Source organism: Mus musculus, chromosome 1 (genome assembly GCF_000001635.26).
Source record: "Mus musculus strain C57BL/6J chromosome 1, GRCm38.p6 C57BL/6J".
NCBI lineage: Eukaryota > Metazoa > Chordata > Mammalia > Rodentia > Muridae > Mus > Mus musculus.
In genome coordinates this window covers 83,908,917-83,926,639 of record NC_000067.6, presented here as the reverse complement: position 1 = coordinate 83,926,639, position 17,723 = coordinate 83,908,917, and the positions used below count along the sequence as shown (strand labels likewise).

Below are 17,723 nucleotides of genomic sequence, written 5' to 3'. Positions count from 1 at the left end.
TCCCTTGGAATTATAGGCTCCTTCCATCTTCTGGCTATTCACTCAAAGCTTGCTCAGCTCTCCTGTCCCTCGTCCTAGGGAAAGTAATGGCTGTGTCTTTCCCTGGAGCTATGTCGTTTGGCTACTGACTCTCATATTCAATGTCCTCTTCCCATACTCTCTACTCTCCATCTAGCTGTGGTCCAGACACCATAGCCAAGACAATTCTCTCCTCTGAGCGTTTCACTTGCCCTTTCTTCCATCTAGAACGCTCTGTACTTGGAGCTCTGACATTTGGCTTCTTAACACTCATGGCTCAGCTAGGTGGTATTTTAGTATGAACTTCAAAGATTATTCTAACTCAGCCGACCTCTCCAGTCCTTTCCCACTTCACCCAGATCACCACCCACATTTCCCCCATTACAGCTTTAGTACAGTGGATGAAATTTCATGACATAAATCAGATCTATGTCTGGGTTTCTTTACTGTCTGTTTACCCTTTACTGATACAAGGGTACTTCATGAAGGATGACTTCTGTCCTTTTCTCTACTATAAGCTGGTCCCCATCATCACATATGGCTTAGGTGGCTCTCTAATGTTTGATGAATGAGTGAAATTCTATGCAGAAGTAGTGCTAGATTTGGTATGCTATGCTAATGTCTTTTCCTCCCTCTTTCTCTTCTAAGCTGAAATGTATCTGCTTGTGTAGGAAAGCATGCAAAACGTTGCTTGCCGACAGCAAGGCAAGGTGTATCATTTCTTTAAGAAGAAACTGTGATGTTGTGTGTGATATAATAGGTATACCCATGGGAAACACTTTCCTGCGTAGTCAATGCTATTTCATATAGTTGGATGGAGATAAACTTTGAATGTGAAATGACTCTCATGAGCTCCTGTGCTTGAACACCTGATCCTAGGTTAGTTGTATTGCTTTGGGTGGTTGTGGGAACTTTCAGGAATGGTGCCAACCTGACAGATGTAAGGACATGGAGGAGATTTTGTGGGGTGTGGTCAGCTCTGCTTCCTCTCTAGCTCTTGGGACTTTTAGGATGTGTCAAGGTGTAAGCAAGCTGCCACCTCACGTGCATTCAAATGCTTTGGTTGCCATGACTTCCCAGCAATGCTGACTTATATTTTGAATTCTATGCCAAAATAGATCTCTCCTCCCTCAAGTGACTTTTCTCAACTCTAACAGTGAGGAGAAAAGTAGATGGCACAGAGGGCTTGCTTTAGAACTGTGTGTGGTCTAATATAAACCTGATATAATAATATCATTTATACAATACATTCTGTTCTATGATCACATGGTGCATTTCTCAGCCTGTTTTTGTCAACCTGGAGAAAGCTGGAGTGAAGAAATCAAAACAAGATATCCTGCTATGTGGTTGTACATGGAGTGGCACAAATAATAGATAGCCAGTTGTGATGGATTTGAAAAGGATTTAAGAGAAAGTAGAATGCCTGTTGCCTCTGAAAATTGTGGGTGAAGAGCCATTTTCTCCTAAGGTCGGCTTTCCTGGAAACCAATTGTCACTTCTCTGCCAATTTCAATCCCACACCATATAGATGAATGTGCAGTCATTCTCAATCATCCGGGTCGGCTACAGAAGCCAAGAAACACATTTAAAAATAGATGTCTGGTCTAGTCCAACAAGGTGGAAAAATAACTGAGAATAAAATCCTTTATCTTAGAGGACCCAAGTGTCCTTTATTTCCCCTAGGGACATAGGTACTTTCAGGACAAAACCTTTACCTTCATGTCACTCCAGGATGGTGTGCTGAGGTAAAATGTGGGGTTCTTAAGAGGTGTCTTAAGCTTTTCCCTCTGTACTAGTCACACTTTTCTCCAAGATAACGGCAAGGTAGTAAGAGGGCTACAGCCATAAAGTTCAGCTTTCATTTCAAGGTGGGAGATACTTGGCAACAGGAAAAATCTGGTTGAGATTGAGGAATGGTGTGACAAGTTATCCATGTGATTGTGGGGCTCTGGCTCTTAGTCTTCACCAAGGTGGCAGATGGAGATGTACGATCAGTTTATCTGGACATGGGAGAGAGGGATGAGATGAGGAAGAGGCAGAGAGCAAGGACATACTATCAAGGATTAACAAGTTAAGGGCTCAGGCCAGAGCATTACATTAAGTTCTGATTGCTTGGGTTCTAAGGAAGCAGGCATAATTTCAATGTAAGAGAAGACACAAAGAAAAACTATGGGGACAATATTACTAGACTTTCAGTCAACACTACTTTTTAAAGTCGCTTTTATCACCCCTGTGGCCAAATAGCTAAACAGAAACAGGTTTATTTATCTTTTAAATTTTATTAGTTATAATGAATATATAAAGTAATGAGTTTTCTGAGGATGTGTTCATACATACTTCTGGGTAACTCGCCCATCTCTGTGGCTCCTATCTCTGCTGTACTGTTCTAGAAGATAAGAATAGGTTGATCTTGGCAGTACTCTAGAGGATACAGTCCATCACAGCTGGGAAAGCCCTGTGGTGGGAGACCTTCTTGCTCACATCTTCACATCAAGAAATGCCAGTACTCACCTGGGTTTTTAAATTCTCCCTTCTTTCCAGGCTGGCCTCACTTTAGGCCAGTTCTTCTCCCTCCAGTTAATCCTCTGTGAAAATGTCTTAACAGATACAGACAAAGGTGTTTCATGCTAATGTCATAGGCATGACTGTATATTTGTATTTATATTCTGATCCACTCACTATAAAATTCTCTGTATAGTGATGGACCATCACAGTGCTTTCTTCTCTGTCTCCCTCTTGTCTCTGTCTCTGTCTGTTGCCATCTTCTCAGGTGGAGTAACTTGACATAGTTAAGTCTGACCTAGAACTTACAATTCAGCCATCCCAGTAGTGGAATTACAGGTACGTGCCACCATGCTTATGAGAGTGAGTTGTTTTAAATATGATTTTAAGCTTTTTAAATTGCTTCTCTAAGACTTTCACACCATGCACCTTAACCTCACTAATCTTCCCCTCCCCCCATACCTGCATTTACCCTTGCAACTTTCCCCAACAGAGAAAAAAAAATCTCATCGTGGAAGCTGTAGTGTGTCACAGTGTGTCCCACAGTATACCCTTTTGTCCACACATCTTTGCTTACAAATGTTCATTGAAATGACTCATTGGTCTGGTAAAAGTCCTCTGGCTTCTGCTACTCTATCAATACTGGAACTTCACAGGGACTCCTCTCAGACATCCTGTTGTTGCTCTATGTCAGGGAGATCTCGCAGCTTTGGATCTGGAGGACTGGCCACTTCATGTACTCTAACAGTTCACCTATGGGTTAGATGTTGCAGTGGGCCACTTCAAAGCCTTGAGTCTGGGCCTGAGACGTATCTGAGCTGGTCAGCCAGCTAGCCCTCCCACTCTTACCCTCTCAGAGCCCACTGACTAGCAATTAGGGACAGCACTTCCTGCTGCCCAGGTAAGATGTAGGGCCAGCTCTTCCCAGTGCTGAAGCTTGTGAAGGACGTGACTAGTTATCTCACTCTCTTGAACCTTGAGCCAAGTCTCTTATCTGCCATAGATAGTGAGGGACAGAGGAGGGTAGGAGGGTGTCTCTCTCTCACCTGCCCCCTTGTCCAGTAGAAAGAGGCGGAGTCAGCTCTTCTGCACTCATGCCCTTTAGGCTGGTCCATCCAAAACCCCCACATCCAGAGTCAGCTTTATTGTTATGCTCAGGGGAGGTGCAGGGCCTGCTCTCCTGAGTGCTGCAGCAGGTGAGCAACAGGGACAGCTCACCTGCCTGCCATAGGTTGCAAGGAATGGAGAAGGGCATCTTTCCCTCACTCGTGCTCTCCTGAGTACTTCAGCTGGCTAGGGTGGGGTCAGCTCTCCTGCTCTCATGCCACTAGGGACAGCACTCACGTGATGTCCAGGTGAGGGGTGGAGCCAGCTCTGCACAGCCTTCAGACATCAACATGTCCCTGGGTGGCAGCCCAGACCAGAGAGATGTCCACCTAGCTTTTGTGGTAACAGATACTGGCTACTGCATGGCCACAGACCCAGACATGGCCCCTGGTAGCCCTTGGTGGAAGCACGGGCCAGAACCCCACCATAGTCCTAGGTGGCACCACCAGGTACTCACATCAGGCTGTTCCTGACTACCTTCGAGTCTCCAGTTCTCTCTGTGTTATGTCCATATCCTTCTGTTTCTTTCTCTTCTATTTCTCCACCATTTACTTGCTCTTCTTAGCGGCATGTAAGGTCTCAGTGTTCAGTGCCAACTCAGGGGTGGTCTCAGGAGTTCTATGTCCTTCTTGTACATTATGACACCAGGCAGGGGTCATCTCAGGAATGGTCTGCCACCTTCCTTGGGCCTGTGCGGCTCTGTATTGGTAGTCACCTCAGGCTAGTTTCCTGTCTGGGCACCATGGCCCTAGTCTGGTGATCTCTGGTCTGGCTGTCTCAAGCTCACTCCTTGCCACCTGCCCTAATGGCTTCTTGGGAGTGTAGTCTGTCTATGACTCACTCCTCTTGCCTGGAGCCTGTGGTCCCAGGTTGGGTTTTTCTTAGTCTTCAGCTTGGTTGCTGTCCTGGGAGCCCACCAGAGCCTGCCTGGCACTGGATTGGTCATCCTCTCAGGCTTCCTTTTTAAGGAAAATTTGTGCCAGTCATCATTCAGTTGTTCATAGATCAGAACACTGAGCATATACATAGTCTCTCTGCCACTTACCGACACACATATGACACAGCAGTCACACCTGCAATGCCTCTAGGGGCAGGACAAAAGTGACTTTTAAAGACTCTATTATTGCAGTGAAAATATCTTTAACATCTCCCAGCTCAAATGTGACACAGACTTGTGTTAATTATGCAGTAGAAGCTTTTAAATGTTTTATTTGTGTCACTTATTATTATCTCTAACACTTCTATGAAGTAGGTCTGACCTTTGTCCTCATTTTGGTTTTGAGACATTTTGTATTTGAGGCAGACTGAATGAGTTATGGAAATGAAAAGAAATCAAAGATGGCAATGGAGTCTTCAGGGATACATTGCTACAGGTACAGGAGTTAGAACGCAGGAGACATCCTATGAAAGGTTTTATGATGTTCAAGAAGCTTCTCGTTGCTGTATTAGAAAGTTTATAAGCCATCTAGACAATGGGTAAACTCTGAGAGTTGAGGAAAATGAATCTTTCTTGAAAACTATTAGGCACCTCAGTTATGCTTTGTCTTAATTGACTATATTTGAAAGGGGTGTGTTACTTAAAATGTACTTTCCCAGATTCAAATGGAATAAATGTCATGTATGTATTTGTAGAGGCGATTCTTTTAAAGAATGAATACACAAAATATCCACTGTTTAGTCCTATACTTTTAGGAGTAAATTATACAGTCTTTTACTTCAGGTAGATAAACATTAGCACACTGGTGAAATTATCTCCAGGGCTTAGTCCAAGTTTCTTAGAATGGGTGGCTTACTCATTCATTTATGTATTAAATCATTGGATATTTATTATGAATTAGACACTCTGCTAAGGATCAGCAATCAAAACATAACTACAATTAAAATATTTGTTACTGTTCAAGTTTATTCCCTCAAAGTATATGATTCACTAAGATGGTAGAGTTGGAAAGAGAAAATTTGAGAACAGGTTAGTTAGTGTTATCAAAGAAGGTAAGAATGGAGAATGATGGGAAAATGGAGAGCACATGACGTCAGTGAGAAAGAGTGGCCAAAGGTTCTGATGTATTCACAAGATGGCAAAGGAAGGGGCAGATGAGAAGCCATGCAAACTGGCTGAATCCTGAGTGGAAAGTGAGTGGGGGACTTTGGAGGCAGCTCATGCAGGACTGTTGCCCAAGCTGCCATTCTAGAGCATTGTTTGCTGTTTCATTGTATCAGAGACCAAATTAAGTAAATCTTAATTTCTCTTCAACATTTATACCATAAAAAACACACAAATTAAATTGTGCCAAGTATCCAGTCAAAAAAACCTACAAACCCCAACCAACTAACAGAAGATCTAGAACAGTTTTTCCTTTTATTCATACCCTCTGGCTATCGGGACTGTATTTCCTCAGGGTACACAGGAAATCTGGCAAAGTGCTGGCTCTTTTAGGCCTCATCTAATTTATCTTTAGAAAAGCTGTGTTGGGGTGTTGGAATACATTTTAATGGTGAGGGGATAAATATACAAAGACGGATGACTTTGCAATGGGCAATGGAAAGTATGCCTGTTGTTGTCTGGTGTTTTTTTTTTTGTTTGTTTGTTTTTGTTGTTTGTTTCTCCTCTGGAAAGCCCCTATTACATCCTCCCTCCCCCTGCTTCTATGAGGGTACTTACCTACCCACCTACCCACCCACTCCCACCTTCCTGCCCTGGCATTCCCCTACACTGGGATATCAACCCTTCTCAGGACCAAAGGCCTCTCCTCCCATTGATGTCCAACAAGGCCATCCTCTGCTACATATGCAACTGGAGCCATGGATCCTTCCATGTGAACCCTTTGTTGGTGGTTTAGTTCCTTGGATCTCTGGAGGTTCTAGTTGGTTGATATTATTGTTCTTCCTATGAGTTGCAAACCCCTTCAGCTCCTTCATTCAGCTCTCTAACTCCCCCATTGGGGACCCTCTGCTCAGACCAATGGTTGGCTACTAACATCCACCTCTGTATTTGTCAGGCTCTGGCAGAACCTCTCAAGAGACAGCTATATTGGGCTTCTGTCAGCAAGCACTTCTTGGCAACCACAATAGTCTCTGGTTCTGGTGTCTGTATGTGGGATGGACCCCAGGTAGGGCAGTCTCTGGATGGCCTTTCCCTCAGGCTTTGCTCCACACTGTCTCTATATTTTCTCCCTTGAGTATTTTGTTCCTTTTTCTAAGCATCCACACTTTGGTCTTCCTTCTTCTTGAGCTTCATATGGTCTGTGAATTGTATCTTGGGTAGGCTGAGCTTTTTTTTTTTTTAGGTATTTTCTTCATTTACATTTCCAGTGCTATCCCAAAAGTCCCCCATGCCCTCCCCCCTCCCCTCACCCCCTCCCACTTCTTGGCCCTGGCATTCCCCTGTACTGAGGCAGATAAAGTTTGCACGACCAATGGGCCTCTCTTTCCACTGATGACCAACTAGGCCATCTTCTGATGCATATGCAGGTAGAGACATGAGCTCTGGGAGTGTACTGGTTAGTTCATATTGTTGTTCCACCTATAGGGTTGCAGACCCCTATAGCTTCTTGGGTACTTTCTCTAGCTCCTACATTGGGGGCCCTGTGATCCATCCAATAGCTGACTGTGAGCATCCACTTCTGTGTTTGCTAGGCCCTGGCATGGTCTCACAAGAGACAGCTATATAAGGGTCCTTTCAGCAAAATCTTGCTGGTGTATGCAATCTGTCTTGTTCAGGAGGCAGCTAAATCTGCAGTGACTTTCAGTCTTCTGAGAGAATTCAAACCAGAGGCTATTTTCTATGAAAAATTTCAGAGACTTAATTGGATAGCTTGAATGTGAATCCTCTAACATTATTTGTATTTGTTACTTTTATTTTCTATTTATCTGGTTAAGATACAAGAAGATGGAGGGTTCAGCCACAACCCTGACGGGAGGGGTACTTTCTATTAGTCAAGGTAGAATATTTTATATTTGGGATTCATAATTGCAGCATACATGGGAGACAAGCTTCCTTTCTACTGTGGAAGATATATGCTACAATTAAAAGAGGTTGATGGGAGTAGTTTTGAGAAGTTATAATTGATTAGAGATATTAGAACATGAAGTATGGCTGAGGCTCCCCCTCCCACAAAGTGATTACTTGATAAATTTCAGCCCTGGGAATAGTCTCTGGGGGCCATAAACAAGCACCAGTATTCTCATTCACAGCAAATCCTGTAAACAGGGTTCTCTCTCTTACTTCTTTAGGTGTGACTTCATGATGTGGACAAAGGCATATTTTAACAGTCTGAGAAAGCATAGCCTTTATGCTTATGTGTGTGAGTCACTTGTAAATAAGGTGGAGTTCTTAGTAGATATTTTTTTTTAATGTTTTTAGAAAGTGATTCTCATTTCCCACCGAAGCTTTAGGGAGTATATTGGTTGACTATTTAGTTTAGAGTTCAGATTCAGGAAAAGGACACAAAATGTTTAGATTCTGGACACAAAGTGAATTGGTAAAAGGGCAAATGAAAATTACTCCATGAGAATGCTTTCAGGAATTTGAATGACTAGTCTGAATGTGGATCTCTGTGAGAGCCCTAAATGACCTCTCTCCATTTTGTGCCAGTACTTTGGTATTCAGGCATTTGAAATATGTGTACATGGGAATATAGAGAGACTTGAATGTGACAATATTGTATCTCCTTCAATATGATTTGGAGTTAATAAATAGCATTAACTGCATATTGTGGAGGCAGACAACGAAGACCAAGAGAAAAAAATCTCAATATGTGACTGAAGACATATTACATATGTGGCCAGCTTGAAGTTGGACATTGGTACCCAGACACTAGTGCTTATGTATCATCTAGGCCAATTCTTTCTCACTGTGTGTGGCTAAGGAAGGGAAAAAATGTGTGAAAAGTCTCCTGGCTAAAGCTTTCTCTCTGCCACTATGTACTTTTGATCAAATGTGTCACCACAGCTGAAGAGTTCAACAATTCAGCCATGAAATAGTATAGTAAAGCTGCCCTGCCAATGGGCAGTTAGAACAGAAGCAATGTCAGTGGCCTCCCGAAGCAATGCGATCTTGTGGATATTCCTAGAACACAAATCCCCATTCATTGTTCTTAAATGCACACAATACATTTATCAAGGTGACTCTTATTCAGAGCCATAAAACAATAAAAAAATTGACATTGGTGTACTACAGTATAGAGAGCAATACCACTGAGAGAACCACAGTCTCCAAATACTTGTAATTATATAAGACACAGCTTTAAAACTCATGAGTCAAATAAGATCTTACATGAGAGTTAAAGTATATTGAGTGATAGAAAATGGACACACAGCAAATAAAGAGATATCTAGACATATCTAAAGGGAGTGTTATCATTTTTAAGGCATACATTTGACAATGAGAAAAGTCTAAAATCAATAATGTAATATCTACCTCTAGATGCCAGGGAGAACTAAGCTCAAATGTAGAGGGAAAAAAAAGAAAGAAACCCAAGAGCAATAGCCAAAGAAATGAGGGGGTGGGAGTCAAATTTTAAGCTTAAACTTTAAAAAATATATATGTCTGTGTATGTATATGCATATGTTAAGTGTGTGCGTGTGTGTGTGTGTGTGCATTTTACCTTGCATGCAGGTACCTATAGAGGTCCAAAGGCAGTGTCAGATCCTCTGGAGTTGCACAGTCATGAGATGCATGGCATGGGTTCTAAACACTGGACCTAAGTCCTCTGCAAACTCAGTATGTGTTTAACTACTTAACTACTGACCCATATTTCCAGAAGTGCTAAACTTTTCTTTAGAGTCATTTGTAGTAGCTTTTTACCCAGAATTACTCAGAATGTGTGTGTGTGTGTGTGTGTGTGTGTGTGTGTGTGTGTGTTTGGTAGGTTAGTATGTCTGCTCATCTATATTGGTTATTGGTGTAGGTGCACACTCACTCTAGAGCATGTCTGGAGGTTAGATCACATCCTCCAGTGTCGTCTTAGCCTTTCCACCTAGTTTTGAGACAAGGCCTCAGAGCCACTGCACAAAGGAGGCTAGTCAGTGCAGAAGCTTCTGTGGATCACCTCTCCTCTTCCCTTAGGCATGCTGGAGCTACAGGTGCAGCATGGATGCACCTGGCTGTTAGGTGGGTTCTAGGAATCAGACACCAGATCAGGCTTATTCAGCAAGCACTTTCACCCGGTGAACCATCTCTCCAGCCTTCACTTAGACTTTTAACAGTTCCATATTGATTTGTGATGGTTTCCTTCAAACACTGAACTCCATAATTTGCCATTTTGAAACTGTTTGGATTTGTTTATGATAATTTTTGACTATGTGTGCATTTGGTTGATTATATAGTGAGGTCGCTTAGCCCTTCTAGACTTTGTGTTTCATTGGGAAAGACTTGCCTGGCACTGATCATACATTGGAAATTCTGTAGTGTTGTTTTAAGCTGCATCTATGTGTTGCTGTGGAATGGCATTGTGATTGAGTAGCTTCCTTGAAATGGCTACCTAATTGCCTCATTAACATTTACTGAATAATCCAGATTGTTCCCACTGATACAAATAAGCTAAAATAAAATCCCATATGTCTGTAGGTCTATTTACATAGTTACTCATTGATCTATCTACTCATGTGTAGTGAGATACTGCAGTAATTAATTTGGTTTGTAATAGGCCTAGTTCCAATTCACTGACCTCCTCTCTCAAGCATTGACATGTTCTGCTTGTTGGTTGCTATTGTCTTTAGATTTGTAGTCATTTTCTTTAGGAGGCTGTGAGGTTTTAGAGAAATGGAAAAATGTTAATGGGTTAATAACCCAGTGACACTGAGTTTTAGATGAGGTTAGGTATAGGAGATGTATTTTACATAGACTTGGTCTTTGTGGGTGGCTTGCTAATGCTTGAAATCAAAAGCTTTTCTGGGGCTGGGAGGATGTTTTAGTGAGAAAGCAGAGCATGTATGAGGACCTGAGATAGGCTCCCCAGAATCCACATCAAAGCCCAGGAACAGGACCAAACACCTCCCCTCCCAGCATAGGGGGATGCATGAGGGTTGCTGAGGGAATGGATGGGTGGCTGGGGAAGCACCCACTTAGAGGCAAAGAAGAGAGGGGATGGAATGGGGGGGTTGCGGAGGAGAGACTGACTAGGAAGAGGGACAATATTTGAATGTAAATAAATAAAATAACCAATTAATAAAAACAAAATAATAATAATAAAGCTCAGGAACGTGGCCGAAAACCAGCACTATTGGAGGGCAGGGCAGGGCAGGGCAGGGCGGGTGGGGTGGGGTGTGTGGGGCGGGGTGGGGCGGGCTGGGGTGGGTGAGTGGGTAGGGAGTAGAAACAAGATGATTACTGAGGATACTTGCCCAGCCAGCCAAGTTGAACAGCTGCAAGCCACAGGTTCAGTGAGTGAACTTGTCTCAAGGGAACCAGAGTATGATAGGGAAGGATGCCAGGCATCTTCCCTTCTCTTTGGTGGGTGTGTGAACATGCACACCCATGCCTTACACACACACACACACACACACACACACACACACACACACAGCCTTTATATTTACAAATACTCCTAGACAGCAAAATAGCTGGGCAGCTGCCTACCCTCCATGCTGCTAAAATCTACTTTCTTATTGATAATCCCAACTAATTACTTATTATTTACTGTTTCAAGTGGGTTGCTCTTCACTCCAAACAGCGAGCCCTCATGGCCATGTTTTTATGGCTCAGCTAATCCATGGTGGCTTCTCTCCCCCATTCTACCTTCTTCTTCATCTTCTTCCTACCCCAAGCCCAGGAAACTTAAATTCCACCTATGTCTCTTCTGCCCAGCTATTGTCTGTTAGCATCTTTATTCCCCAATCAGAAATAACTTGGGGCAGGGTCACAGGGGCTACATTTAGACTCCAGGTCTTGCAGCCCACACTTAGCCTTAAATTAGACAGTAAAAGACAAAACTTAAATAGCTCCCCCCTCCAGTTTCCCCTCTCCTTCTTATCTGGAAAGGGGGGAGCACTCCTTGGGTATCACCCCACCCTGGCACATCAAGTCACTGAAGAACTAGACACATCCTCTCTCACTGAGGCTAGATAAGGCAGCCCAGGTAGGGGTATGGGAGCCACAGGCATGCAACATGTTCAGGGACAGCTCCTGCTCCACTTGTTGGGATCCTCAATGAAGATCAAGCTGCACATCTGCCACACACATGTGGGGGACCTAGGTCTAGTCCATGCTTGATCTTTGGTTGGTGGGTCAGTCTCTGGGAGCCCCCAAGAGTCCAGGTTAGTTGACTCTGTTGGTCTTCCTGTGGAGTTTCTTTCATCTTCGAGTCCCTCACTCCTTTCCTCACCTCTTCCTTAAGACTCACTGAACTCCATCTAATGTTTGGCTGTGGATCTCTGCATCTTTTTCCACTGGCTCCTGGGTGGAATTTCTCAGAAGACACTTATGGTAGGTTCCTGTCTGCAAACATAACAGAATATTATTAATAGTGTCTTGGATTGATTATTGCCCATAGGATGGGTCTCAATTTAGGGCAGTCATTGGTTGGCCATCTCCCCATCTCTGTTCCATCTTTGTCCCTGCACATCTTATAGGCAGGACACATTTTGGATGATATTCTCAAGTTCCATCCATATACCTGCAAAATTCATTATGTCTTTGTTTCTAATAGCAGAATAGTATTTCATTGTGTAGGTGCACCACATTTCTTTATCCATTCTTCAGTTGAGGGACATCTAGGTTGGGGGAGGGAACTGGGTCGAAGAGGGAATAGGGAGGGTAAGGGGAGGTCAATATTGGGTGTGGGGAGAGACAAGAGTGATGGCCAATACAGGACACCTTCACTACACTCCACAGACCTAAAAAAGCTAAATGAATTTTAATCATATTTACCACACCAACTCTTCCCATGTCCATCATCCCTTCCCTAGCTATAGAATTTTGTTTGTTTGATTCTTTCTTTTTTTTTTAATAGTTCAAGATCATTTTGTGTTGACCAGGGATTTTTAAATTCATTGCCTCCCACTAGTGCCTAGCTGACTTACCAGGTTAACCCTTTTAAAGAAAACTATCTAACCCCCTCTTATCAGCTAACAATTGCCATTTGTTCCATGGCTGGGGGGTAGGGGTGGGATTATGTGCCCAGATCCCCTCCACATGCTGGAGTTTGGTCTGGAATTTGGGGCCTTGTTTGCTTGTTTCTATTTTTGAGTAAGGTTTTTTTTTGTGATTTTATTTTTTATTATTTTTTTAATTAATATTTTTTATTACATATTTTCCTCAATTACATTTCCAATGCTATCCCAAAAGTCCTGCATACCCCCCCTTCGCTACCCACTCATTCCCATTTTTTTTTTTTTGGCCCTGGCGTTCCCCTGTACTGGGGCATATACAGTTTGCTTGTCCAATGGGCCTCTCTTTCCAGTGATGGCCAACTAGGCCATCTTTTGATACATATGCAGCTAGAGTCAAGAGTTCCGAGGTACTGGTTAGTTCATAATGTTGTTGCACCTATATGGTTGCAGATCCCTTTAGTTCCTTGGGTACTTTCTCTAGCTCCTCCATTGGGGGCCCTGTAATCTATCCAATAGCTGACTGTGAGCATCCACTTCGGTGTTTGCTAGGCCCTGGCATAGTCTCACAAGAGAGAGCTACATCTGGGTCCTTTCAATAAAATCTTGCTAGTGTATGCAATGGTGTCAGCATTTGGAAGCTGATTATGGGGTGGATCCCTGGATATGGCAGTCTCTACATGGTCCATCCTTTCATCTCAGCTCCAAACTTTGTCTCTGTAACTCCTTCCATGGGTGTTTTGTTCCCAATTCTAAGGAGGGGCATAGTGTCCACACTTCAGTCTTCATTTTTCTTGAGTTTCATGTGTTTAGGAAATTGTATCTTATATCTTGGGTATCCTAGGTTTTGGGCTAACATCCACTTATCAGTCATATTGTGTGAGTTCCTTTGTGAATGTGTTACCTCAGTCAGGATGATGCCCTCCAGGTCCATCCATTTGGCTAGGAATTTCATAAATTCATTCTTTTTAATAGCTGAGTAGTACTCCATTGTGTAGATGTACCACATTTTCTGTATCCATTCCTCTGTTGAGGGGCATCTGGGTTCTTTCCAGTTTCTGGCTATTATAAATAAGGCTGCTATGAACATAGTGGAGCATGTGTCCTTCTTACCGGTTGGGACATCTTCTGGATATATGCCCAGGAGGGGTATTGCTGGATCCTCCGGTAGTACTATGTCCAATTTTCTGAGGAACCGCCAGACTGATTCCAGAGTGGTTGTACAAGCCTGCAATCCCACCAAAAATGGAGGAGTGTTCCTCTTTCTCCACATCCTCGCCAGCATCTGCTGTCACCTGAATTTTTGATCTTAGCCATTCTGACTGGTGTGAGGTGGAATCTCAGGATTGTTTTGATTTGCATTTCCCTGATGATTAAGGATGTTGAACATTTTTTTCAGGTGCTTCTCTGCCATTCGGTATTCCTCAGGTGAGAATTCTTTGTTCAGTTCTGAGCCCCATTTTTTAATGGGGTTATTTGATTTTCTGAAGTCCACCTTCTTGAGTTCTTTATATATGTTGGATATTAGTCCCCTATCTGATTTAGGATAGGTAAAGATCCTTTCCCAATCTGTTGGTGGTCTTTTTGTCTTATTGACAGTGTCTTTTGCCTTGCAGAAGCTTTGGAGTATCATGAGGTCCCATTTGTCAATTCTCGATCTTACAGCACAAGCCATTGCTGTTCTATTCAGGAATTTTTCCCCTGTGCCCATATCTTCAAGGCTTTTCCCCACTTTCTCCTCTATAAGTTTCAGTGTCTCTGGTTTTATGTGAAGTTCCTTGATCCACTTAGATTTGACCTTAGTACAAGGAGATAGGAATGGATCAATTCGCATTCTTCTACATGATATCAACCAGTTATGCCAGCTCCAATTGTTGAAAATGCTGTCTTTCTTCCACTGGATGGTTTTAGCTCCCTTGTCGAAGATCAAGTGACCATAGGTGTGTGGGTTCATTTCTGGGTCTTCAATTCTATTCCATTGGTCTACTTGTCTGTCAGTATACAAGTACCATGCAGTTTTTATCACAATTGCTCTGTAGTAAAGCTTTAGGTCAGTCATGGTGATTCCACCAGAGGTTCTTTTATCCTTGAGAAGAGTTTTTGCTATCCTAGGTTTTTTGTTATTCCAGATGAATTTGCAGATTGCTCTTTCTAATTCGTTGAAGAATTGAGTTGGAATTTTGATGGGGATTGCATTGAATCTGTAGATTGCTTTTGGCAAGATAGCCATTTTTGTATTTTCTTTGATTGTTGTGCCGATGTTCTCTATGGAATCTTCTGCACCTGAGATTCTCTCTTCCATCTCTTGTATTCTGTTGCTGATGCTCGTATCTATGGTTCCAGATTTCTTTCCTAGGGTTTCTACCTCCAGCGTTGCCTCACTTTGGGTTTTCTTTATTGTGTCTACTTCCCTTTTTAGTTCTAGTATGGTTTTGTTCATTTCCATCACCTGTTTGGATATGTTATCTTGTTTTTCTTTAAGGACTTCTGTTTGGTTGTGTTTTCCTGTTTTTCTTTAAGGACCTGTGACTCTTTAGCAGTGTTCTCCTGTATTTCTTTAAGTGAGTTATGAAAGTCCTTCTTGATGTCCTCTACCATCATCATGAGAAGTGTTTTTAAATCTGGGTCGTCTAGATTTTCGGTTGTGTTGGGGTGCCCAGGACTAGGTGGGGTGGGCGTGCTGTGTTCTGATTTTGGTGAGTAGTCTTGGTGTCTGTTAGTAGGATTCTTACATTTGCCTTTCGCCATCTGGTAATCTCTGAAGCTAGCTGTTATAGTTGTCTCTGGTTAGAGCTTGTTCCTCAGGTGACTTTGTTAGCCTCTATAAGCAGACCTCGGAGGCTAGCTCTCTCCTTAGTTTCAGTGGTCAGTTTCTCTGTAGGCAAACTCTCTTCTTGCAGGGAAGGTGCCCAGATATCTGGTGTCGAACCTGCCTCCTGGAAGAAGTTGTGTTCCACTCACCAGAGGTCTTAGGATCCCGTGGGGAATCCTGTGTGGGCCCTTGCGGTTGTTGGGAGATCCCACTGGCAAGGCACCCCGTGCTCGAGTGGAGCAGAAGGGACTTGTGCCCCAGGTCAGGCCCGGGTCGTCTGCTTCCCTATTTACCGAAGTCTCAGGTTCCACGCGATTGGATGGAGGCAGACGCTGTGTTTCACTCACCAGAGGTCTTAGGATCCCGCAGGGAATCCTATGTGGCCCCCTGCGGATGTTGGGAGACTCTGCTGGCAAGGCACCCCGGTGCTCGAGTCTTTGAGTAAGTTTTGACATAAGTTATTTACTACTTTTTTGTCTTTTAATTTTGTTTTTTATTATACTAATTGTTTCATGTTCAAGCACATACATACTCACATTTAAAAAGATAGATGTGTATATGGAAGACACTGAGTTATTTTTCTCATTTATTTTATTTGTTGAGAGTATTGAGTTTTGTTTAGGTAAATTATAGAAACTGTAAATAGTGGTAAATAATTTAAACTTCTTTCATTTTTCCATAGATGATTTTTTTTTAAAGATGATATGTCCCTGTATAGCTCTGGATGTCCTAGAACTCACTGTGTAGATCTGGCTGGCTTCAAACTCAGAGATTGCCTGCCTCTGCCTCTCAAGTGCTGGGACTAAGTTTGTGTGTCACTATGCCCAACTGTTATCTTAATCTTCAAAGAGGAATCTACTACCTTCTCAGTGAGCATGATTCTGGCCTTTAGATTAGTAAAAACTGTCTTAGAAGGGAATTGTCTTCCTGTAGCTTCTGTTAAAGAATGCTTTTTCTCATGGGCAGTAGATATTTGAAATTGTATTTTTGAACCCCTTGAACTCTGAACCTTACTTACATTCCTGAATGAAGTCCACCAGATTATTTTGCATTATTCCCTTAATGTGCTGTTGAATTTTACTTGCTGATTGATGTGTGGGTGAATAATTTTGTGTGGCTATTTGTGAGAGCTAATATCATGGTTGTGCTGTAGGGAATGCTATTGTGAATATTTTTACCATTTTTATAAAAGTAATTAAAGAAAGGCAGTTTTAACAACTGTGTTCTAAAACACGCTTTGCGATCTATTGTTGTCACCTCAAATTTGTAAATGAAATTTTATAGAAAATAGCTAACCATGACTATTCATTTACTCATTTTACCCATTTGCATTGTGTGGAGGACAGAGCTTAATACATTGAATAGAAACCAGGAAACCTGTGCAGTCAATGATGTTTAGTGTCTGGACCTTCCAGGACAATGTTGCAGACACCTACTGTAGAATAATAAAATGGGTATGAGAATGATTATTTAACTCAATTTGGGAGGACTCCTGTGACACCATCCTTAGCTCATCACCTGCTGAGGTTGACACTTGCTTCTGCTTCATGCCTTTATTGTTGACAAAACTTCTACTAGTAGCTGTCCACTGGAATTTAGTTTGTAACTAGTGTGTTTGTATGCGTGTTATTTATATAATTAGCATAATATATTATTTCCTTTTTATTTGCATCTACTATGCCCTCATGTTTTTTCCCTGATAATTTTTAGGGGATAATAAAAAGAAACGGATTATAGAATCTAATTTGCATTTCTTCATATCTTTGTTTTTTAATTTTGTTTTAGTATTGCTTGAAGAACAAATAGTCCAGATTATTAGATTCATAGTATGGAGATTTATAATACCTTCAATGATTACCTTCACTCTTTGGTTATAATTTTTGCCAAAGTGCTTCTTGCAAACAATACCATATTAAATGTATATCTATGATCATTTTATTGTTGCACATACAGTAGTTTTCCTAGCCTTAATTCTTTTGATTTTCATAATTTTAATTTTAGAAACTAAATCACCTTTTATTATAATTAGTGACTCAAAGAATAATATTTCTAATCTCCATCTCTCAGCTTATACATGTTCTTAAGCTATATTCGTTTTGGTGATTACTTTTGTGTAATGACATAGCTATTTTAATTAAGTTGCTGTCATACCAGTTCTCTCATTACAGAAGATGAGAACAAGGATGATTTCTTTCCTTGTTATCCCCACTTCCTTTGGTTATCTTATCTCTGTATTACC

The 17,723-nt window shown here is 42.0% G+C and overlaps 1 pseudogene; it reads right to left on the bottom strand.

Annotated features, from left to right (window-relative positions):
• Nucleotides 1-4,598: 4,598 nt before the first annotated feature.
• Nucleotides 4,599-4,722, bottom strand: Gm24555 (annotated as a pseudogene).
• Between the last annotated feature and the right edge of the window lie 13,001 nt (nt 4,723-17,723).